Below are 26,376 nucleotides of genomic sequence, written 5' to 3'. Positions count from 1 at the left end.
CACCCCGCTCTCCTGATGTTCTTGGCGGAGCAACTGCTTCTTCTTCTTGGGGACAGCCTCAGGGGGGTAGATGGCGCCTTCATTGTCTGGGTTCTCGACTACTGCAGCCTGGTAGGCACGCTCAAGAGAGCACACCGCGTCCTTCTCCTCGCAGGAAACCGTAATGATGTCGCGGCTCCTTGGCATCTTGAGGACGTTGTATCCATGGTGGGTGACTGCCATGAACTTGGCTAGGGCCGGGTAGCCGAGGATGGCATTGTATGGAAGGCGGATGTGAGCGACGTCGAAGTTAATGAGCTCGGTACGGTAGTTGTCGCGGGTGCCGAAGGTGACAGGGAGGCGAATCTGCCCTATCGGGGTGGTGGATCCATCGGTCACTCCTGAGAAGGACTTGGTGGGCTGCAGCTGGTCATAGGGCACCTGGAGTCGGCCGAATGTCTCAATGGAAAGAACGCTGAGACCCGCACCGCCATCGATGGGAGTCTTGGTGACGAGGACATTGCTGATGGTTGGCGACTAGAGCATCGGGAGAGCATCGGCAGTTGCCGCGCACTTGAGCTGGTCGGACGAGGTGAAGGTGATGGTGCACTTGGACCACCTGAGCAGATGCGTAGCCTCGAGCTTGGGGAGGGCCGCGTTCACCTCATGAGCAAACTGCTTGAAGATGCGATAAGAGGCAGGGGCCTGAGCGCCGCCCAGGATGCAGGCGATGGTGCGAGGCTCCTGGAAGCCCCCAGCCCCTCGTCCTGGTGGTGATCGTCGTTCCTTCTTGGTGGTGGTGGCAGCGGAGGGATGCCAGCGTTGCCCTGAGGACGGTCCTCATGAGGCTGGTCCCTCCAGGGGCCCTCGCGAGGCTAGCCCTGCCAATGCTCCTCACGAGGCTGATCGCGTCACTCTTGGTGTGGGTCGCGGCCGTCCCAGCGTCCTCCACTTCGGCCTCCCCCGCGGTCATAGCCTCGATCGTTGTGCTCAGGGCGACGACCGAGGCGCCCGTTGCGGATGGCCCTGAGCTCCTGATAGTCGTTGGTGTTGAGGTTGTGCATGTTGTGGAAGACGCATAATGGGCAGCTACCCTTGGATGACTAGGGATGATCGCACCCGCGCTTCATCTCTAGTTCGGCCGCGAGCACGGCTACCCCTTGCGCTTCACGTCCTTGGCCTTGGTCTTCTTGTTTTCCGGGTCAGCTTCAGGGAGCTCGAGAAGGGAGAGGTGTCCCTCCTCAGCTCTGGCACACATGGTCACCATGTTGAACATCTCCAGAGCCATGCACATGTCCTCGTGTATGGCGAGCTCCTCCATCTTGATGTCGCGGACGCCGTCATTGAATGCCAGGATGATGGCTTTGTCTGATACCTTGGGGTCTTGAGGCGAACACTGTTGAAGCGATGTATGTACTTCCGCAAGGTCTCCCCTGGGTGCTGCTTGATGCACCGCAGGTCACCCGCAGCCGGCGGCTAGTCACGAGTGCCCTGGAAGTTGGCGACGAAACGCTCTCGCATTTCGTCCCAGGAGGAGATCGATCCCGCGGGCAGGTTTAGGAGCCACGAGCGCACGCCATCCTTGAGGGCCATGGGAAACCAGTTCGCCATAACCTTCTCGTCACCGTTGGCTGCCTCGATGCTCAGCTCGCAGAGCTATAGGAACTCAGCAGGGTCGTGGGTGCCGTCGTAGCATTGAGGCAGGTCGGGCTTAAACTTCCCCGGCTAGACGATGCTACGCAGCTCTGAAGTGAAGGCGCAGCAACCCGTTGTGGTCGCAGGAGCCCGTCGTGGAGGTGGAGCCTGATCCTGGCGCTCATGCGCCACCATCGCAGGTGGCGCATGGTCTTGATGTGGCAGTGCTAGGAGTGCACAAGCATCTTCTTACGGCCACTGGACCACCTGGCAGCTTTCTTCTTCACGCATCTTCGCCCTGCGCAGTGGGTCATGCCGCGGGGTCTCGCGCCTTGGTCCGAGGGCGACGTCTTGACGGGGAGGTGGAGGAGGTGCTCCATGGGCCACATCACCTACAGCGGGCAGCGGACGAGGCAGCGAGAGAGACGGTGCGGGAGAGCCCCCGGTGGTGCTGACAAGCTCGATGATGCGGTCCAGCCAGTCTTCCTAGAGATCGTTGATGGGGCGATAGCGCAAGAGCTCACGCGCCATGAGAAATGTAGCCTGTGAGTCCGCCGACCCGTGATGAGCATGGGACAACGAACCAGCCGGAGTCAGCAACGGGGTGGCGGTGCACCCATCATGCCGCACAGAGGGGTGCAGCGACAAAGCTTGCTGCTCATGCCCCGCCGGGCTGGTAGTGGCGTTCACCACTGGAGACGGGGGACGGCGAGGATAGCCGTCACACGCCGGCGCCGTATGAGCGACGTGGGCGGCAAGAGCGGCCCGTCGCTCAGCATGAGCTGGACGGGCGTCAACCATGGAAGCGGTGGAGCGGTGATGGGTCGACTGACGGAAGAGAGGCTCCGACGCACCCCTACTTGGCGCGCCAAATGTCAGATTTCGGGTTCCGCAGACCCTTGAGAGGTTCAAACTCTGGGGTGCGTGCGAAGAACTCGTCCTCCCCAGTCTGCCTACTCGCTAATCTGACAACCTAGCTTGACGAACTGAATGGAAAAGATACACAGTGGTTTACCCAGGTTCGAGCCAACTTGCGGTGTAAAACCCTACTCCTTCTTTATGGTGGAGTGGCCTCGAGGGGCTGAGGATGAACTATTATAGTGGGAGAACAACCTCAAGAGGAGGAGTCTTCTTGTGCTCGATGAGCTGGTGGGTGTGAGGATGATCTGAATGATCCCGCTCCCTCTATGGTGGTGGCTTAGTTTTATATATAGTGGCCTTGGTCCTCATCCCAAATGAAGGAAGGAAGGGATCCCACAACGGCCAAATTCAAAGGGAGACAAGTAGTACATGCTATCCTGACAAAAGTAGTCTTCGCCTGCAAAAGCCTCTGGTCGTGATGCCATGGTGGGCTCAGCGATGACCTCCGTCCTGGCGGTCTTGGTCTTGCTACACCGGAATGGAAACCTTTGCCTGATTCTTCTGGACTCCATGCCTGCGCTTGCCTCCTTAGCACCAAAGAGGAAACTGTTACACTGCGCCCGTTGGTGCCCGCCTGGCCTTGGTCATCATGGCTCGCGTCATCCGAACCTCACGAGGTGAGCCTTGCATAAAAATCTCCGCTCCTCGGGAGCCAGCCTGGAGAGACTGCTCCTCGTGGAGGTCTTGATGTCATCCGCCTCGCGAGGCTTGGCCCCTCGCAAGGGTCTTGAGTAGTTGACACTGAAGCTGGGCCATACCAGGCCGTCGATGGAGCCACACCGTGGGCCGCAAGGCAAGTCTGGGCACCCTCATTCCCAGAACGCCGACAGTAGCCCCGGGCCCAAGGCGCGCTCGAACTTGGCTTCGAGGCGAAGCCAAAAGGGCAAGTGCGGAGCGCAGCGGGCCCTAACCGCCTGCGGCCTTGGTCGACGCGTGGAGGTTGATGGGGCATGGGCGTCTCCGCTTCCCAGGCCGTCGATGGAGCCATGCCGTGGGCCGCAGGCAGGCAAGTCTAGGCACCCCCGTTCCCAGAACGCCGACAACAACTCCATACGTCCTTCACCGTGAAAAGTGTATGAATGGGACGAGGCGGAGAGAACATTATTCTTACCCCGGAGCAATGCCGCCGCTTCGTCGCCCCAAACCAAACATATCGACTCTCTAAAGAAAATCTAAAAAAAGGACCCGTGCCGATGTATGACAGGTCTAGGTCTGATGTTGAGCTCGCCGCCGTTTAGACTATGCACCAACGCCTTCTTATCCGATGATCCAGCCATGCCAGGGCACTGGTGAAGACCTCTTTGTTGGATCCCTCTTGCCGCCGCCTGATGTCGCTTGAAGGTACGTTGGTATTTCCCCAAAGAGGAAGGGATGATGCAGCACAATGGCGGTAGGTATTTCCCTCAGATATGAAACCAAGGCTATCGAACTAGTAGGAGAACCAAGCAACACAACGTAAACAGCCCCTGCACACAAATAACAAATACTCGTAACCCGACATGTTAAAGGGGTCGTCAATCCCTTTTGGGTAACGGTGCCAGAAATTGGTGCATGGACAGGAGAAAGTTGTAATAGGTTGAATAAATAGATCGCAAATAAAATAAAGTTCAAAAAGTATTTTGGGGTTTTTGGTTTAGTAGATCTGAAAATAAATGCAAAGGAAAAGTAGATCACAAAGGCAAATAATATGAGAAAGAGACCCGGGGGCCATAGGTTTCCCTAGTGGCTTCTCTCGAGAAAAATAGCAAACTGTGGGTGAACAAATTATTGTTGGGCAATTGATAGAACTTCAAATACTCATGACGATATCCAGGAAATGATCATTACATAGGCATCACGTCCAAGATAAGTAGACCGACTCCTGCCTGCATCTACTACTATTACTCCACACATCGACCTCTATCCAGCATGAATCTAGTGTATTAAGTTCATGGAGAAATGGAGTAATGCAATAAGAACGATGACATGATGTAGACAAGATCTATGTATGTAGGGATAGACCCCATCGTTTTATCCTTAGTAGCAATGATACATACGTGTCAGTTCCCCTTCTGTCACTGGGATTAAGCACCGTAAGATCGAACCCACTACAAAGCACCTCCTCCCATTGCAAGATAAATAGATCAAGTTGGCCAAACAAAACCCAAATACCATAGAAGAAATACGAGGCTATAAGCAATCATGCATAAAAGAGATCAAAGAAACTCAAATACTTTCATGGATATAAGCATAGATAAATCTGATCATAAACTCAAAGTTCATCGGATCCCAAAAAACACCGAAAAGAGTTACATCATATGGATCTCCAAGAGACCATTGTATTGAGAATCAATAGAGAGAGATGAAGCCATCTAGCTACTAACTACGGACCCGAAGGTATACAAAGATCTACTCACACATCATTGGAGAGGCACCAATGGAGGTGGTGAACCCCATCCGAGATGGTGTCTAGATTGGATCTGGTGGTTTTGGACTCTGCGGCAGCTTGATCAATATTTTGTCGACTCCCCTAGGGTTTTGGGAATATTGGGGTATTTATAGAGAAAAGAGGCAGTCCGGGGAACACCCGAGGTGGGCACAACCCACCAGGGCGCGCCTGGGCCTCCTGGCGCGCCCTGGTGGGTTGTGCTCCCTTCGGGGCACCCCCCAGGCGCAGCTAGGGCCCATTATGTTCCTTCTGGTCCATAAAAAATGTCTATAAACTTTCATGGCATTTGAACTCCGTTTGATATTTATTTTCTGCGATGTAAAAAACATGAAAAAACAGCAACTGGCACTTGGCACTATGTCAATGGGTTAGTACCAAAAATTGATATAAAATGATTATAAATCATCCAAGACTGATAATATAACATGGAACAATAAAAAATTATAGATACGTTGGAGACGTATCACCGCCGTTGTGGTTTTGTCACGACAGATGTCCTCGAAAAAGGACTTTGTCGTGAGGCCATCGCGGTTAGGTAGTAGCTTGAACAGGGTTGATCAGAATCGAGAGACACGGGTTTACCCAGGTTCGGCCCCTCATGGTGGAGGTAATAGCCTATTTCCTGCTTGTTTTGTTATTGCTTGAGATCTCGATTACAAGGTGCGATTTGGCTAACCTAGTACTCCAGAGCTTGTAACTTAGTCCTTTCTACCTCAGGGGCTCCACTTTATATAGGTTGAGGCCCTGGGTTTACAACAGAGTCTGGGTCGTAATTTAACCCATGCCCTAATGTGTTTCCTACTATCTTACTTCCCAATTAAGGGAATTTCCTTTGTTTCCTCGACGAGCCGGTGTCCCAAGCGCTGGGCCATGAGCCGGCCTGCTCCATGAGTCGCCTTCTAGGCCTTGAGCTCTTGACCATCGCATCCCATATGATGACACTATTGTTCAAGTTGCCACTGGATAACTCGACCATGATGTGGGTGGGTCATACCGTCGGGTATATCCCCAACATTAGCCCCTAGGTTAACTTGGATTCATCGATGTTAAACTCCATATTCAAAATAAGTCCGGGTCATCTTTCTGTGAGCCCAAATCTCTCTTGCTTCTTAAGGCCGGGTCATGGGATATTGCCAGCTCGTGGCACCTTTATACCTAACATTTATTGTTTCTTCATGCTGTGACATCACCTTCCCAAAATTATGGAGTTTGGATGTGACATCACAACAAATCTTTGAACATATTCGTGAGGCACGGGAATCGAGGCGCACCCTTTGCCCAAAAAGTTACTGCACCTCCTCTTCTTTTGCACTTGCCATTCCACCTTCTCGACATCTTATAAATACACATGAGGGGCTTTGGGTTTTCTTTTACCGCTTCTACCTCCCCACTTCGTCTTCTTCCTCGTGTCAATGGCTTCTTGAGACCGGAGCAGTACCGTGCCTCCTCAAGCTCTACGGCTGTCTCGACCGCGACTTCAACATCGTCCAAGTTATCAACAGAGCTCTCCAAGAATGCTCCAGCTACTTCCGCCTCACTCAGGTACGCCCAAATCCTTCTCCATAGATCTGTAGCACCCCCTTTCTCTTGCATAGTTCTTCGTAGTTCATCGGTGTTCGTCACCACCCTTCGGTAGTAGATCTAGAGCCATTAAATAGACCCGTGGAAATGCCCTCGTTGCTGCTGTAATACTATTTTTGCATCTTGAATCTTTGCCCTGCTCTCAAACCCCATTGACAGACAAGCTTGCACATCCACTTCACGTTTAGGTCTTTTAAATTTTCCCTTTTGAATATTTTTTAGATTCATAATTGTAGCTCCTCCGTTGGAATCTTGTTTCTAGCCAACTCAACACATAGCAGAAAACTAGAAAGCCTCCGAATAGCTAGTGTCGGCTTATGAATTTGTTGGCTTCTCATTACTTTTCGTGGCTTGCATAAACTTGATAGTCATAGTTTGAGTAGATATGTTCACTTTACTATTTTGCCGGCTCATAATTTGAGTAGCCTGGCGGCTTACCACCCATGGACATATGTGCTAGCTTATCCGCCATCATAGTGCTACTTGTGAGCTGCGTTGAGATTTTCTCAAAGGGGAGAGGATGATGCTGTATAGTAGAGATAAGTATTCCCCTCAGTTATGAAACGAAGGTTATCAAACTAGTAGGAGAACCAAGCAACACTATGTAAACAACACCTGCACACAAACAACAAATACTTGCAATCTGTCAGATTTCGAGTTCCGGCAAAACCTTTGAGGTTCGAACACTGGGGTGCCCACAAAGATGTCTCCTCCCTCTAGCTCACACACTCACTGCAATCTCAAGGCTTAGCGCGTCGAACTCGCAGAACAAAGGGACACAAGATTTATACTGGTTCGGGCCACCGATGTGGTGTAATACCCTACTCCAGTGTGATGTGGTGGATTGCCTCTGGGGATGAGGATGAACAGTTACAAGGGAAGAACGGCCTCCTAAGGAGAGGTGTTCTTGTGCTTGGTAAGTTGATGTGGTAGAGGATCGTCCTCCTCTTGATGTGCCGATCCTTCCCCCTCTCTCCTTTCTACGATGGTGGCTAGCCATATATATAGAGGCCTGGGTCCTCTCCCAAAATATTAGGCGGGAAGGGATCCCACAACAGACAGTTTGAAGGGGGAAAACTAGTACAAGCTATCCTGACAAAAGATGGTCTTCGTCTGCCAAAGGCTCTGGTGGTGACGCCGTCCTGGGCTCCACGGTGACCTCCATCCTGCCGTCCTGCTGGTCTTGGTCTTGTTGCACCATATGGAAACCTTTGCTTGATGCCTCGGGACTCTGCGCCTACGCTTGCCTCTTTAGCACCGAAGGGGAAACGAGGACACTGCGCGCTGGCGCCCGCCTGGTACTCGCCTGGCCTTGGTCGTCATGGCTTGCGTCACAGGAACCTCGCGAGGTGCCCCTTTCCTTGATCTCTCCGCCCCTCGCGAGCCAGCCTGGTGAGGCCACCCCCGAAGAGGTCTTGCATCGTCTGCCTCGCGAGGCTTGGACCCTCACGAGGTTCTTGAGTGTTTGCTGGTGAAGATGGGCCGTACAGGACCGCTGGTGGAGCCACGCCGTGGGCCGCATGCAGGCAAGTCTGGGGACCCTGTTCCTAGGACGCCGACAGTAGCCCCCGGGCCCAAGGCGCACTCGGGCTTGGCTTCGAGGTGAAGCCAAGGGGCAAGTGCGGAGCGCCGCGGGCCCTAACAGCCTGTAGCCTCGATTGACACGTGGCGGTTGATTGGTCGTGGGCGTCTCCGCTTCCCCACGCTGCCTTGGCAACTGCCCGACTTGACAAGTCCTTACTACATGCAGAAAAACATCATTATTACCTTAAATCGTGGAGGTCTTGCCAGCGGTTGTCGCGAGGCTGGTCGCGCCACTCCTGGCGGGCGCCGCGGTCGTCCCAACGTCCTCCGCCTCGCCCTCCTCCTCGGCCATAGCGTCACCGAAGCGTCCATCTCGAATGGCCCTGATCTCTTGACAATCATTGGTGTTGTGGCTGCGCACGTTGTGGAAGGCGCAGAATGGACGACCGTCCTTGGACGACTCGGGAAGGTCTCAGCTGGTGTCTGTCTCTGCCGCGAGTACGGCCACTCCCTTGTGCTTCATGTCCTTGACCTTGGCCTTCTTCTCCTCTGGGTCTGCAGCAGGGAGCTCGAGGAGGGAGAGACGCCCCTCCTCTGGTCTTGCACACTTGGTCGCTATGTTGAACATCTCCAGAGTCGTGCATAGCTCTTCATGGATGGCGAGCTCCTCCTTCATCTTGATGTCCCGGACGCCATCGAAAAACGCTGAGATGATGGCCTCATCCGTCACCTTTGAGATCTTGAGACGCACGCTGTTGAAGCGCTGGATGTACTTCTGCAGGGTCTCTCCCGGCTGTTGCTCGATGCAGCGCAGGTCACCCGCAGCCGGAGGGCGGTCGCGAGTGCCCTGGAAGTTGGTGACGAAGCGGTCATGTATCTCACCCCAGGAGGAGATCGAGCCTGGAGGCAGGTTCAGGAGCCACAAGCGAGCACCATCCTTGAGAGCCATGGGAAACCAATTTGCCATGACTTTTTCGTCGCCGTTGGCCGCCTCGATGCTCAGCTCGTAGAGCTGCAGGAACTCCGCGGGATCAGGGGTGCCGTCGTAGCGAGGAGGTAGGTCCGGCTTGAATTTGCCTGGCCAGACGATGCTACGCAGCTCGAGAACGAGGGCACGACAGCCAGCGATGGCCACCGGGGCCCTCTGCAGGGTTGGAGCCTGCCCTTGATGTCCGCGCAACAATGCCACAGGCGGCACGCGGTCTTGTCGTGGCTCCGGGAGCGCTGGAGCGTTTTCTTGCGGCCGGGGAACCTCTCGGCATCTTCCTTCATCGTGCGCAGGCACACAACACGGTGGATCACGCCGCGGGATCGCATGTCTTGGGGCGAGGACACCGTCTTCACACGGAGGAGGCGGTGGCCACTACAAAAAAATACACTTCCGTGATGATACGTGTTTGTCATAGTAGGTCATGTTTTCTATCATACATGTACATCCATGACAAATTTATGACAGAATCAAGATAGTCATACATCTGCTGTCATAGAAGTGTTCCATGACATTACCAAAATTATCATCACGGAAGTGTCCACTTCCATGACGATAAATCACGCGTCACAGAAGTGCTTTCGTCAAGGGTGACCGACACGTGGCATCCATCGTAATGGAACACCGTTAAGCTATCGGGTCTGATTTTGGATTCGATAACCCGTTAACAGCCCCGACCAATGTGGATTTTCCACGTGTAAAATCATCATTGGCTGGAGGAAACACGTGTCGGCTCAACGTTGGGACAGATATCATCCACTCATTGGACCCAAAGCGCCTATGATACGTCGACATGCGGCACGGCCCAACAGAGGCCCATTCCTGTGAAAAGGCCGGCCCGTTTGACTTGGTCAAAAGGTGGTGGGCCGGCCCACGGCAAGCCTATGGACGGCCTGTTTGCATATAGCCCATTTACAGCCCGCTAACCCAGGGCCCGTTTACGGCCTATCTGAATCAGGCCCAGTAGTGTCATCTGGGCCATCCAATATAATTCTAGCCTGTTTTAACTTCCGGCCCATGTATGGCCCATGACATCTTTCGGCCCATATGAGGCCCTTATTACTCTCGTCCCATTAACGGCCCGTGGTAAAACTGGCCCATAATGAGCAATGTATCACTTTATACCCAATAACGACACGTGGTGAAACTGGGCCATGATGCACAGTGTATCACTTTATACCCATTAACGACCCATTATTCCATTGGGCCGTTTCCAGCCCATGTTATCTTTTGGCTTCTCGGGCCCATTTATTCTTGGGCTCATTTCCACATTCGTTTACTTACGACCCGTTACTGTCATTTCTGCTTGTGGGCCAAATTCAGCCCGTGGTTACAGTCGGCCCGTTTGTGGCCCGATAATACGTTGGGCCGTTTTCATCTCAAAAAAACTCGTTGGGCTGTTTTTAGAGTTATCAAATACGGCCTATTAACGGCCATTATTGTCCATGAATAGTACGGCCTAAGATTGGCGAAATGATGATACGCCCCGTACAAGGCCCATGGAACCTACAGCCTGTAAAAGGCCCATGATTCGTATGGCCCGTAGAAGGCCCATGGATCGTACGGCCCGTATAGAAGGCCAATGGATCCTGCAGCCCGTAGAAGGCCCATGGATCATATGGCCCGCAGGAGGCCCATGGTTACAACAGTCCGTGTGTTGCCATGATTATTCTATCCTAGTTTCCAAAGATAGGTTATTGTGGCCACTAGAAAAACACAGAAAAAGCACTGCAGTGACTACAAGCAAACAACTAAACAAGACGATAAGGAAATAAATAAGCAAGCAATTAACGCTAGCCTATTACCGCTATTACACATATTACATCCACTGGGCATCAAAGTTCACCACCAGTGCAAATATAGGGAACAAAGCAGCATATTACATACAATGGCCGTCAAAATTGGCCACCAGTGCAAATAAATGCGGCAGCAAAACAAGAGCATAACTGAAACAACTTCAGAAGAGCTCAAGAAACATGGTATCCACCATGCTGGCAATAAGCTTAGCAAGCTTATTAGCTTTTTCCTATTTGGCGCTTAAAAATCTCCAACGCTTGCTGTTGCACCAGAAAGTATGCATTTGAATGCTCCAGGGACTTCCGCAGTCCTTCTGCTTCTTGTAGCAGCACAACTGATTGATGTCTTTCAGCTTGTAGTTGAGACTCAAGAAACTGAACTGATTCAGACCGTGATTTTGAATAGCTTGTGCAAGCGGTAGTGGCCAGTAACTCCAACACTAAACCAAGACAGGACTTTGGGGTTGTCTCACTGTCTTCGAGATAGTCTTTCTTAGCTGTTTTATCAGCTTTGTTAGAGACCAACAAGGATGTGTCACTATCCTGAACCTTATCTGCATTACTTCCTTTACCATTGCTTAATAAGGCACTCTTCTGCAATATTCTGTTAGCATTCTAAAAGAAGAAACAAAGAGACACATAACAGTTTAGCATGTACTAGTATATGAAACTTATTTCGGTGAACCAGTTCATTAGTAAAGTGGACATGATTAAACTACCAAGTCTTCTATTGCCAAGTACTAGTACATAATAAAAGCATCAAACAAACATATATCTATGTCCTGTGGTCACCGCATTGTCTTGCCAAATCAAAATAGAGACACGGCTCAAATCATATCAGTTCAAGACAAAGCAACAGTGAAAGAATACAAAGCGTGGGAAACTACACGGCACAACAAGATTTCAGATGGGTACCACGGGTCTACATGTACAACAACACTATTGGCTCTATTGTGATGCTAGTAATGTGCATGATATGAGAAGTCAACTGTATACACAATTGAAATTGAAATCAACAAAGCTATTGATAAGAGCAAGCCTGTTAAAGAAACATGCGTGAACATACCTGCTGTGCCATTGCAGTTTAGATTGGATCCTTCAATTTAGAAATAAGTTTGTATGAGTAAATAAAGTGATACAAGAGCAAAGCAGCATGCATGATAGCAATCATAGTTAAAAAGGGCGCGCCTAAGCGAGCCCTTAAGCGCGCGTAGGCTCTAGGCGTTGGAGAAACGCATTGCGCATAACTACGCCTAATCTGTCCATAACTGCGCATAAGCATGCGCTTTGTTCAGAGAAGAACGCGCTGGCAAAACGCACAATTAACGCCTAGCGCTTTTTTGAACTATGATAGCATTGGAATCTTAAATTGGAATAGATGTTCTTCAGGTTTAGGCACTTGTTCTACATGAGCAGAGTACAGTAAGACGCAAGAATATAGTACTTAAAAATAGAAAATGAGCTCATAGACCTTACCACATTCTTGGTTTGGGACCAACATAGAACAAGGCGTTCCCAGTCATCATCCAGCAAATTTGTCTCAAGAGAACGTAAGGGAATTTGATAAGTTTCTTTGCCGGTGAAGTACGTTTTTTTCAGGTAATTCCGATACTGCCACCAAGAATTCTTGAAGATAGCAGAGGTATTAGCACAGGTTACCTCATCCCGAGTTTCTAAATCGGTCCTTCTCTATAGAGAAAAATGGGAAATTTTGCTGTATTATAACCATCATGGAGGTAGGATGTATGGGACAAAGCAAAGTAATTGCCATGAATAACATTACTTACACATAACTCCTGGACAAACACCTGCAACTGGCATTTTCCTTCATCTTCAGTATAATATTTCCAAGATGGGAAGATACGCACATACGATTTAACAACATCAAATGCGATAGATGCTAAACTACGACTAGCTGGTTGTGTTTCCTCCACAGGAATAGGTATACTAACTGGTGGAGTTGGGGTTCACCGTGGTAGTATTGGCCCTTTGGGCACTGGAGCTGCCTTACTAACTGCTCTTGTTTGGGAGCTCTGTGGTGGAGATGGTGCTGTGTCAACAGTAACTGGGTTACTAGCTGCTGGGGTGGGGGTTAGATTGGGTGAAGCTGGTTCTCTGTCCATCGCAGTAGGGGTACAATCTGCGAGAGTTTGGGTTATGTGTGGTAGGGTTGGTTCTCGTGCATGTACAACCGGGGTGCTATCTCCACCAAGAGATAGCACTTTTTTACTTGAAGACCGTGTTTTTAGTCCACTAGATGCTGGCATCACCCGCTCCAATTCAAATGGTTGATAAACAAGAAACATAGTTGAATGTACAGACATTGTATGAGAGACAGATGCAATAGATAGTGTGGAAAAAAGAGGTCATGAAATAGTTGACATGTATATTGTTGAACTAAAAAGGATAGCATGACATAATTTCACATATATGATGTCTATCTAAACTAGATAGCATAGCATAACATAATTCAAAGATATGATGAATAACTAAATAGGATCGCATAACATAATTCACCTACATGTTGTCTAAGTAATCAGGATCGCATCATTTAATTCACATATGTGATTTATATGCTAAACAGAGGGCACTAGATATGATGTCTGAACTAAGAACATGGTGTTGAATATTGTGTATATGATGTCTAATCTATGCAATGCAAGACACCATATGCATGATATGAGCAGTATAACCATGCCAAGTTAGAGCATACACCTCGGTGGGGGAATAGGACTGGTCATCTGTCTCTGAATCCATCTCTGAGGAGCTATCGGGACCCAACAAGAGATCTGCTTCGACAGGTAGCACTGTCTGCTCTGAAGGACTTGTTTTCACTCAAGATTTTTCAATCTCCCACCCCAGCAGATTCACAGGAAGAGTAGTTTAATGTACAAACATTGTCGACAAATGGAAATGTAATGAAGAAAATGATGGGCAAGATATCATTCAAATATATGATGCCTGGTTAACAGGATGGCATTGCACATTTCACGTATATTATGGTGGGCTAAAAGACATGAGACTGCACAATTCCCATATATGATATAGAAACTAAACAGGTGGCATAACAGAACATGTCTAAACTAAGCACATGACATATATGATGTCAAAAATAGGCACTGCAAGGCAACATATGCATGATATGACTAACATCATCATGCCAAGGTAGAGCAAACACCTTGGGGGTAAATAGGAGTGGTCAGTGGCGTCTGAATCCGCCTCAGAACAGATATCTTCCTATGGATTACAATCTGGAGAGGGGTGGGGAGGGTTTGCCATTGAACCCACCATGGAGCGATGTCTGCATGACATTGTATTGCCGTGCAAAACTCTTCTCTTTTTCTCTACATGTTCAGCATGACTGTGTACAATATCTGACATGCATACAAAAAGTATGGTGAGATTATGTGAGAGCATGCAGAAATTTAGAGTGATGGTAACAACCAGTGGATGGATCCAAAAATAATGATAGCAGGTTGATGATTGCTTTAATTTAATAAAAAGATAGATGATGATTGTTTTACTATTTGTTTCCCACCCAAGATGAACAACATAGGCATACCCTAGGTGAACCAGATATTAGACAAAGATACTATTCATTGCTTCCTCAATATGTGCCCCACAACTAATTTAGAACTCAAGTTTGAACATTAATTTGGACCTGACTTGGAGTCCAAGAGGTGAACAGGACGATAAAGTAGTAGGTAATTTTATGCAATGCATAACATAAGCAGAATCAAAAGAGGGCGACCTCTCTTGTGGACCCGTGTACTCCTCAGGTTCATCTGCTGAGTCGATGATGGTGATGCTGTTGCGGTGGGTGCCAACGGCAGGGAAGGAGATTTGAGGCGGCGAAAGACGGTCAGGAGTCATGATGTCTGGTTTGGTGGATTTTTTCTGTCGATGGAGCACCTCAGGTGAGGTGGACGACGTCGCGGCAGGAGTAGGAAAAACCACACAAAGTTCCCTTCGACACCTACCTATAACTGAAGTAATTCTGTAAGGGCTCATTTGGCTTGCATGATTCTAAAAACGCAGGGATAGGAAAAACGCCGGAATAGGATAGGAATGCACATGGTAAATAGAGCATTTGTAAACACAGGATTTCTGTCAACTTGGGTGTTTGGTTAACAGGAATTGGAAGAGCATAGGAATGCAAAGAAACTTGGCCAAAATAAAGTGAAACCATATGAAAGCGTGTATAGTTAGAATGTTATTCTGCCACTAATGCACTTGGTCTTGTTTTCATGCATAGGATTATGAAAAGTAGGTCCAGGTGGATGTTTTGCTTCATTCCTTTCAACAAAATGCATGAATAATTGAATAGTAGAGTGCCATTGGAAAATTCCCTATTGTTATGTTTTTCTGTCGAACCAAAATAGCCCTAATGGATCGACATGAATGTATAGTAATAAGTGATGCAACAAGTGTACAACCTCTTTGCCGTGGCCGTGTCGACCACAGCATCATTGGGTTGGTCGCTGAAGCAGTTGAGGCAGAGGTGGCTGTCGGAGGTGTGGAGGAAGATCTGAGGAATCTGTAGATGACATCCAGGGCACTGCTCTGTTGTGGTGGATCGTTCTGTCGTTGGAGCAGCCCCGATGAGCCGTAAGACGTCAAGGCCGAAGCAGCACAAGACAGACATCGTCAATCTCAAGTGGGATTCTAATAGCATCTCCAATAGATGATGTAAAATAGATGTAAAATTTACATCCCCAAAAACCAGCTGACTAGAACAGATGAGGTAAAAACTGTTGACTCTGAACTTAATTGTCGAAACTGAAATTTACTGTGAAATCTGAATGTTACTATCGAAACTGGACACAATGGTAGCAGAGAGGCACTTGACATGTAGTTTAGGGAGGGCCTGCTGTTCATCTTCAACCTACGTCCCCCTGAGCCTCTAGCCACCACCGGCCAAACCGCCGGACCCAGCGCTGCCTCGCCGCCCCGAAACAACTCCCCACCGGTAGTTCGCTGCCGCCCCGGGCAACCCTATAGCCAGCGGCCGAACCCTAAGATAGATACTGGGGTACCTCTCCGACGAGCCCCCGTCCCCGCCGCGGGTGGTTCTTCCTTAACTCCGGCGAGCCCCCCCCCCCACCCCCTGAAAATCGACTGACCTAAAAGTCGATTAAGTCGACTGAAGTGTAGCGAAATCGGAGTAGAGCAGCAGCACGAGTGAGCGGGAGAGCAGTAGCAGTAGCGCGAGGGAGCGAGAGCCGGAGCTGCTGCAGCTGGGCGATTGAGCGAGAGACAGAGCAGCAACAACACCGTGAGCGAGCGAGAGCCGGAGCAGCAGCAGCTGGGTGAGCGAGCGATCGAGCGAGAGCCGGAGCAGTAGCAGCAGCGTGAGCGAGCGAGCAAGAGCCGGAGCAGCAGCAGCAGATCCGGCTGGTATGGACGCTGCCACCGAAGGGGCCTCGCACTAGGGGAGAGCCGCCATGGAGATGTCGCCCGCGGCGCCGGCTTCAAGGTAGCCGCTCCATGGGGGTGCGGGATGGAGCACCGTCGGCGCCGGGAGGTCAAGTTAAGGAGAAGGTGCGATGCGATGAATGTACAAGCTCTTTGGGGCCGCCGAGTAGGCCTCGGCTCCGTCCGAGGAGTTGGTGAGGATTCTGCAGTTCCGGTGGAGCAGGTTAAGGCAGCGCTGTGGGGATGGACCAGCCGCGATAGACGAGGCGATCGTCGGAGCAGCTCCTTGGAGATGGAGGACGGGGCGACTGAGCCGGCGGGACGACGGATCCTCATACGGGGAGGTGGATGAGGGATGTCGAGCTATTGCGGTGGACGACGTCGTCGAGGAAGAGGCTCCGGCTGGGCAGTGGTGAGGTGGCGGATGGAGGAAGGTGGGGTTTCGCGGCTGGAGCAGAGATGTTATGGCGGCTTGGGATTTCGAATGGCGAAAAGGAGGCGATGGGAGGGGGTGAACCATGACTTAGGGACGCGCTTGTCCAAAATGTAGGGTGTGTTACAAAAGTACCCCCCACCGATTTGAACTAGCGGCCCTTTCGGCTCAGGGTTAGAAGGGGGATTTCATGTGTCGGGATTTGGCAGCTGGAGGGATTTTTCACGCGTGTTGTAATTTCAGGATAGCAAGGCGCGGGTTGTGAAGGAGCACGATATCTGAATTTTCGGGATATAACAAGGCGCGGGTTGAATTTTACGGACAAGACTCACGTGTAATATTGTACTTGTACATACCAAATCAATTCTCACTTCCCTGAGCCAAAAAGAAAACGAAAAAATAAAACTATTCACACCACACAAAGAGAGAGTCTTGCCCCGTTTTACTATAAAAATGCTATTTAAAGCTACTCATACCAACAATTTAGTGCAATTAAATGCTATTCGGTAGAATGAATCCATGTTATGTCCAATTAAATTTTTTCGCTTGTTGTATAATGCATGTAACCTACTCATACCAACATTTTAGTGCATTCCAAATGTCTATACTACCACTGCAATTTGAACTGAATTTGAATTCATTTCTCTATTTCAACTAGAATCTACAATCATGATTGTTTCCAACTTCAACCATCATTCGTGTATTACCTTAATAACACACCACATGATTACTATAGAGATAGATATGAACTTTGTGTACTACATGAACTCGAATTCTATTTTTTGAATAAACTTGATGTTGATTCCAAATAATAGTACATTTGATGTACTAACTATATATTCATAATCTAAACCATGTTCCATACGTGTACACCGTGTTTATCACACATAGTATAGTGCCCCGCCCCCTACATTATGACAAGTATTTAGACCTGAGCTGCAAAAGCCACACATTAGCCCAAATTTTATGATCAATGTTCTATATGTTATACGTAGTACTAGCAAGATCCCCATGTGTTCCATAGAACATCAACATGATCAAGGGGAGGCCTAATTTGCAAATATGGAGAGGGGTGTGGGTATCTTTTTTCAAAATTGCCATAGTTACCTTCCTATACGTCAGATATAAATCGGACGGCCTATATTGCAGGATGGCACCATCATCAACAACTCCGTTTTTTATAAGAGTAGAGATAAAATATATTATATGTAGTATAACATGTTCATAACCACACCATGTGCATCACCATTATATATATTCACACATGCGTCGGTTTAAAACACTATGATAAATTCTTCAAATATCCGAATTCGCTTTTTATAATGAAGTATGATCTCTATTCGTCTTTTACACCCACACAATCCTCTGATCTTTGTAGCTAGCTAGCGCTAACTTTCTCTCGTGCATGCAGACGCCCGCATCCCTCTCACCCTCCCTCAGCATTCTCTAGCTCCATCATGCAAATTCGTATTTTCACTTTAGGTCGTTCACCCACGGTGTGTGTAGGTCCCCCAGCTCCTTCTTTACGGCACACATCGAACGATATGCCTCTCTAGCCAGGTGTGCCTAGCACAAACACAAGCTTCCCCTCTTCTCTTATCATCGCCCATGCCTCACTCCCACCACTCTTTTCATCGATCTCGTACTCGCACACTCCTTCCCCCTCAATATAGTATAACTCTCGCACCACCTCCTAGATGCATCCCTCTCTCTCTCTATCCTTCTCCACGTGCCTCATTTGCTTCTAACACACACATGCATGTATACCGATCGATCTCCCAACATATACCTAGGTCGACTTTAACTATTCCCCCCATCGATCGACGTACCTCACAAGTTATGTCTCTCCTTTATCTGGCAAAGGATGATTGATCTTCCTATGTAGTTCTGTCTGCTTACCACAGCCATATCTTTCCCCCTCATCATTCATGCATGCGTCCTGACCCGTCTCTCACATGCACGTGCACAGACTGGAAGCCATCCCCTCTCTTATTGATATTGCAGGCGTGCCCTCCGGTTGTCTAGCAAGCCTATCAAACCATTTGTTAGAAGCAACTCCACTACCACTCCCTCCAACACTCTAGCTCCGTCTCTCTCCCAACCTTATTCCTCTCCTACACATATGCATGGATGTCTATCGATCTCCCTTAATACATGAGGTAGATTGATCTCCCTTAATACATGAGGTAGGCCTCTCTCCTCCTCCACACATATACCAGCCATTGTACCTGTATAATTAATTAGGCATCCCTCCCCCCCACCACACACCGATAGTCGAGCGTTGTTGGTAGGTATCCATGCCACAGAGACAAATCGCACCTGTCCCCTCCCTCGTTCTAGTAGGCCAGCCACTCTATATCTTTGACGTGGGCACACACAAATTCGATGGCACTCTTTATCGACCGCGCGAACACACACACATCATCCCTCTTCGATTCTATGGACACCTCAAGTCGATGAAACCTCCACTCTCTTCTCGTGGATCGCCCCCTCTATATATATGATATATCTAGGACTCTATTTCACACACATGCATATGTTATATTTTTTGATTGACCCCCCTCCCCTAAAAAAACTCTCATGAACCCACACACTATATCTCTCTACGTTTGTATCTCTCTCACACAACCCCACGTAGGTGGTGTACATATACAAGAAGAGAATAGGTGCACCGTGCACACGTACTCACGCTTCGTGCCCAGCCACACCCGCGCGGGTACACGGTGGAGCTCATTTCTGTATGAAATGGCAGCCCACATGCTAATTTGAACGCGTGTAGTGGTTGTTTACCTACGGAGGTCGTGTACCGCGCATGCACGAAACAAAGTTTGACTTGATGCGTTGGCGCATTATTTTTAAATAAAGTTATATTGCTCAATGGCACATACACATAATATAAAACGATTTTTATGGAGAAAAAGGTAGTCCGCTCCACTATATACAATGGAGCCTCCCTGCTTGGTTCGTCTCTCTTCAGAGTACCTCACACAAGGCTTCGGTGGCCTCTCTCTCTCTCACCGTTGGTCACTGATCCGGCCGCATCCCGTCTACCATCGGAAAGGGAGGATGTGCATCGTTTCTTTGTTCGACGGTGCCGAGGCAGCACGTCCCGATCTGCGGTACACGACGTTCTCTCTGACCAAGCTCCGGCGCGGTAGGGCCTACGCCACCTGCTCGTTGTCGCAGTATGGGCAGATTCAGCCCGCCGCTCCTCACCTAGTTACATCCCGACGACCTCCAGGTATCCCCTCCGGCCTTGCTCCACTGCTAGTCTTCCCACGTCGCTGCATGTGGATCTTCCATAGTTCTTTGCACAAAACGTAGCTCGTCCGGCGTACTTTCCATATTGCAATATCGTCGTCACACCGTTTTGGACAAACACAACCGTGTTGTTATCTTCCCTTAGGACAAGGAATATGCTTCTTTTTTGTTGTCGCAACTGTCATCAACAATATTTATCTTTTTACAAATTTCTAATGGGCATATTTTAGAGTGTAGATTCACTCATTTTGCTTCATATATGTACTCCCTCCGTTCCTAAATATTTGTCTTTCTAGAGATTTCAACAAGTGACTACATACGGAGCAAAATGAGTGAATCTACACTCTAAAATATGTCTATATACATCCGTATGCAATAGTCCATTTGAATCTCTAAAAAGACAAATATTTGAGTAGTCACTCGTTGAAATATCTAGAAACACAAATACTCCGGAGTATATTTAAGAACCGAGGGGGTAGTGCACAACCGCATGGGAGACTCAAACCGGTCATTGCGCCGTATTAATAGTGAGTAATGAGCAGTCAAATCATAAGCCCCACCTTTCCCATTGTAAGTTGCTCGGAAGAAGCAACCATCAATACGCTCTTCTTTGAATCCGCTCATACTACTCCATCGGTCACTGTTTATAGAGCGCGCTTCAGAAAAGGAGAAAATCTCTCGGACCAAGGCGACTAGCGATCGGCCTGAAAAATAGCATTGGTAGTTATAGCACGGCGTCTATTACTAGAGGAAATAATGCGTACACACATGCATGTAGTGCTTCCACCCCGAGTAGACACATGCATGCACTTAGTCCACACCGTAGTACTACATCGAGAGAAAATTACGGTTACCACGCCCTAATTAATTGAGCATTAAACCAAACACGTCTAAAGTCTCTTTGGTGGTGGAAATGCATTGAGAGAAATGCATCATAATGAAGCACACCATGTAAACTGTGATGGAGGGAGGAGTAGTATGAAGGTGCAAAACCAAGTACGCGTATGGCCAGTTGGTCAACGCACCTCCTCTTGGCATATCACTGACATGCGGGACCGGAGTGTGAGCAAACCGATCTCAATTGGCGGCGAAATGGCCAACTCGCTGTTCCTTGAGAGAGACGAGGAGCGAGAACACACAGACGGGCTCGCACGGAGGCCAAGATATATTCGAGCATGGTTGATCGATATCATCATTACATGTTGGGTTGCCGTTTTCCGCCCTTCTCCGGAATAAATGTGTACTTTATCAAATATTAAGAAAAATAAGAGTATAGAGGCTCCACCATGCGGTTCTAGTAGTAGTACTACTCGTACTACTAAACCTTGCGCTTGGCTCTTCGCCTCTTCGTGAAGTCGAACAATTATGGTACTCCGCATGTTCAGTACTACAGTGTATGCCTCTGGCAATCTGACACCGAATGAACTGATGCATGTCCACCGCCTGGGCGAGGGTAAGTTGCAGTAGTCAAAAGGCGTAAGCGAGATTCACCTTGTCCTGCAAGCTTCTCCTTGTTCTGCGAGTTGACGGCACACACCAACAAGTAGTGCTAGTCCATACTCCCTCCTTTCCGGTATAAGCATTCTTAGGACGATCAACCTAGACACTGGTCACTAGGAAGCGAGGTACCCCGCAAAAAAAGAAGTAGGAAGTGAGGTGTTTCATCAAGCCAGCTCTCGGCCACATTCAAAGTGCAGCAAGCACGGTTCACACAAAGATGCGTCGCAAGGTTTGCTGACCTGTTTACATGCTGAATACCAAAAAAGAGGAAATATTACCGAGCGCTCCTATTTGTAATAGGATATGAGCCAGAATTAAGCGGGAATTGTGGCGAGTGTACCATGCAATCAACTTCCATTATCATGTGCGAGAACCCTTGAAGAGAACCAAATGTGTTGAAGATTGCTTGATCACATTTAAAAAATATAATAAGAGTGCAGACGCTCCTCCATCCGGTTCCTAGTACTACCTCTATAGACTATAGTAGTAGTACTAGTACTAGTAAACTTTGCGCTTGGCTGTTCACCTCTTCGGGAAGTGCAATAATAATAGTACTACTAGTATAGTGTATGCTTCTGGCAATCTGACACCGAATTAACTGTTGCACACCCACCGCCTGAGCGAAGGATAGCTTGCATTAGTCAAAAGTTTCTCCTTGTCCTGCGAGCCACCGCGCGCAAGCTTCTCCTTGTTCGGCAAGTTGACGAGACACATCAAAGTAATGCTAGTCCATACAGCCTCCTCTCCGGTTAATATGGCTTAATTTCAAACGAGATAAATACACTGTCTGTCACTGTATATTTGTAAAAATACGGTCAGTGGACTTTATAATACGCTCATTGCGCTCAATATATACATTTTCCGGTGTTTATATGGTCACTAGCTCACCCTGGCTGAGTATGTGTGTGCATGCACGTGTAGCTTGAGAACTTGAGCGTGACCGTGTGTGTTCCATCATGTGCTCGGACATGCATGCATTAGGGTGTCGCGCGCGTTTTCGCGTCCATTTGTACGTGTGACTATTGCATGCACGTAGGGGGAGTACGTGTAGGGGCCACTAAAGGAGCAGTCAAATCACACAATAAGTTAGTCGGAAGAAGCAACCATCATTTCACTCTTCAATGACACATACACAATATAAAATGGTTGATATGAAGAGAAAAAGAAAACCACTATATATACACTAGCATGAGCCTAAGCTACAAGCCTGCTTGCTTGGGTTGCTCTCTTCACAAGCATAGAATGACGATGGCCACACCGCTGGTCACATATCCGACCTGATCCCGCAGCTGGGGGAAGGGAACAATGTTGTGCATAGACGCAGTCGACATCGGCGAGGGAGAAAATCCACAGTTGGTGCGTCCCAATCGGGGGTCACTGCGGTATGGGCCGATGTCGCGTCCCAATCGCCCTTCTAGCTACAGCCTGGCGCCCGTTTCAAAAATATTAGTGCATGTCAACAAAAATTCTGTTCCGTTTCAGAAAAAAAGCATATAAGCTGTTACTTCTTACCCAAAGGATCTTTATATCCAACAGACACAAAATATCCATTCGACTGTTCAAAATTACTTTCACTGATGATCTGATGTCGAGGTAATTGTTGCATCGCCACCAAAACCCACCAACTCTTAAGCTAAAGTAGACCGAGCTAACCCCTATATTAGCATATTACTAATATAAACATGAGGCACTATAGAATCATTTAGGACGTGAGCCTGTCAATCTGAATGTGGAGGGACACCAGCTTAGCCCCGGCCAGCAGCTTGGGCGGAACTGTGAAGAAGGTCAGCTCTTGCATGGCGACGTCGCCGGGATCCCTGCTGCTTGTCACCTCCATTTCCACCTTGATGGCGTCGGTCCTGCCTTTGGGCTCCCCCGGCGGGCCGTTCGCCCACAGCTTGGCCACGTAGTGCGGCAGTGGGGACACCCCCGCTCTGATGCTGACGACCGACACGGCGATAGGCGCGCTAATGTCGAGCACACCGCCGATCAAGAAAAACGTGTGGCCGTCCTCCTCCGCGAATAGCAAGAGCCATGGCTCCGACAGTGGCACTTGCAGCTGGAGCGCCTTGCCGTACTAGATCCTGTGCACGGGCATGGGATGCACGGTGCTGATGTGGTGGGAGAGCACCGGCGGCGGGCCTTCATAGCCGCAGACGGGCACGGAGCATTTGCGGGGCGCGAGCGGACACAGGCTCTGGTGTTCGGCGAGCTTGTGGTAAGTGATGTAGAGCCCACAACCTTCATGCGGGAACTCCACCCTCACCGTGGAGAGGACGGCATCCACCGCCGTGTTCCGCACGTCGAAGCCACCATCGCGCTCGCACTTCTGGCACTGCCGCTGGTTCCCGGGGCGCTCGATGCGGCAGTCCGCGCAAGCCAGGTTCCCTCCCTTGCACTGCACAAATCAATCAAACAACACATCAATCAAGAAACCTGCACCTTGCTCGATCAGCCGAACGGACGAGGTGTATTCGAACCTCATACACCGAAGGCGTCAAGGGGCGGAGGCACAAGGGGCAGTGGAGCAAGGTGAGGTCCATCAAGACCATAGAGAGCTCCATCATCGGGTCATGTTCCGTATACATGATCTTGCCCTCCTCGTGAACAACCATCTCTCGCTTTATTAGGGCTGGGGCATTACAAAGCTTTACCGTCACATATTCATACTACTTCAAGATGCATTAAATCAACACATGCAAGTATCAAAAGGAGAGTCGCGACATGCATGCATGCGTTGTAATTAATGCATCGGTAAACACAAATTTTTGAAATATATCGAGTGCAGTGCTTCGATATGTTGCGTCAACTCGTACAAGACCGAGAATTTTGATTACTACAACACCCTCTCGCCTTAACCGCAGTTGTCTTTGGCTGCATGACAGGTGGGCCACTGACCTGTTGGGCCCACCTGTCATGGACGCAAAGGCAAGAGCGGTAAGTCAATGAAGCTACGTCCCTCCCTCGCCCATGAGCGTGGTGGCTGGTAGGACTAGGAGAAGCTTTCGTTCGCTACACGCTCTCCCTCCCATATGCGGTGGACATGAAGCAGTTCAATCGGTGTGTGATGGACAGAAGCATACTATAGTACTCCTCCACTGCAGTAGTACTCCATCATTGGCCCTGTTTGAATCCACATGTTAGACTTAGTTTGGGTTAGTTTGGACTCAACTAACCCAAAAATATCCAAACAGGAGGCTTAGTTTGGGTTAGTTCTTCTCAGGACCACTAAAAACACCTTTTTCTCTCACTCTTCCCGAGGCAGATCCCTCCTCACTTCCTCGAAGCTTCTTGTCCTCTCCCTCCCTCCCTCTCGTACTGCCCATGAAGGCGCCTCGCCGTATCCGCGCTCCATCTAACCCTGCCATCCAAACACCTTTTTGGTTAGAGTTACTTCAGGGTTAGTTCTGGGTTAGAATCTAACTCTAACCCATAACTGAGTTAGAGTATCCAAACAGGGCCATTGTTCGACTTCCCGAAGAGACGAAGAGCCAAGCGCAACCCGGACGCTCGTGTGGCAGTTTCATGTGTAGAGTAGTCTAGGATAGCATGTACCGTGCCTATAAGCTTAAGGGCCTGTTTGGTTCCAAATAAGTCACCAACTTATAAGTCGAAAAGTGAAAAAAGTGACTTATTTTGCCAAACAGACCCAACTTATAAGTCACCCCCTTTTGCGTGGGTCCCATCACCTTTACATAAAAAAACAAGGTGAGAAGGTGTGGTCAGGTGACTTATAAGTCAAATGACAACCAAACATGCGTGACTTATAAGTCACTGGTTTTAAGTCAACTGACTTATTAGTCAGGTGAATTATTGAAACCAAACAGGCCCTAAAATCATTGGGGTCGGCTCCATGCTATATTTTTTTGGTTAAAATAATCTTTTGGCCCTTCCTGTCATCCTGGTGATTCTAGTTTGCACGCTCATCTGGTCAAGACAGGAATATATATTTTAATTTTTGGTGGGGTAAATGTTAGAGGTTGCAGGAAATGGAGTATTGTACACTACGGGTCTTTCAGCCAAGTTTAGAAGCAACCATGTGGGGCCAGTGCTATGATGTGTTGCGTCAACTCGTACAACGAGGAGAAGCTTGATTTTACTACTACTACACGCCTTCTCCCTCGCCCATGCGCGCGGTGGCTCGCAGACAAGGACAAGCCTTTGCTTATCCCTCCCGCTCGCGGTGGACGGACATGCAGCAGTGGATTCAAACATGCAGCACTAGAGTCGATACTGTAGAAGCAGTAGTAGTAACATCATTTTTCGTCTTCTCAAAGAGGCGAAGAGCCATGTGCAACCCGAACGTGGCAGTTGCAAACCTTGGAGCATGCATATAGCCAGGCTCTTGCATGAGACAAAATTGCTATGTGAGCCCACTATTGTAGTACTACTTGCTAGTATAGCCATGTAAACTAGAAAGGAGTATTTTCCTTTCTAGAGATTACAACAAGTGACTAGACAGCACCAAGACGGAGTACATATGGAGCAAAATGAGTGAATCTACACCGTAAATAAATACGTAGTTCTTTCGTTATCCTCTCGGCCTTGGTCGCGGTGCACAATATTGAGTATACTAGTACTATCATCTTGAAATTTACGAAGTCACCATAGGCAGCTCGTCATCGACGGGAACGTCTCCTGGCACGCGATAAACGCGAGCGGCAGTCGCCTCACCTCCATAGGTGCTTGAATGCCAAGGAGGGAGAGGGTAGCGGTTCCCGAGACGTTGAACGGTTAATGATGCATCCTCAAATTACTCTACATGCAGATGAATTAATTGGAGAAGCAGAATAGAGCCAGCACAATGTGAATGCAACAGAGTTTGGATTCTCATATAAAGCCGCCCCAAACTCCAATCCATCTACTCCTTAGTCTCTATGCAACACTACTCACTCCAATCCAAGACCAAGTGACC

General features: G+C 48.9%; 1 pseudogene; it reads right to left on the bottom strand.

Annotated features, from left to right (window-relative positions):
* Positions 1-23,163: 23,163 nt before the first annotated feature.
* LOC125516672 (uncharacterized) lies at positions 23,164-24,925 on the bottom strand (annotated as a pseudogene).
* Positions 24,926-26,376: the final 1,451 nt, after the last annotated feature.

Source organism: Triticum urartu, chromosome 6A (assembly GCF_056163025.1).
Source record: "Triticum urartu cultivar PI428250 chromosome 6A, HENAU_Tu73, whole genome shotgun sequence".
Taxonomy (NCBI): Eukaryota; Viridiplantae; Streptophyta; class Magnoliopsida; order Poales; family Poaceae; genus Triticum; species Triticum urartu.
The sequence above is the reverse complement of the archived record's forward strand: the minus strand, read 5'-3'. Positions and strand labels throughout refer to the sequence as shown.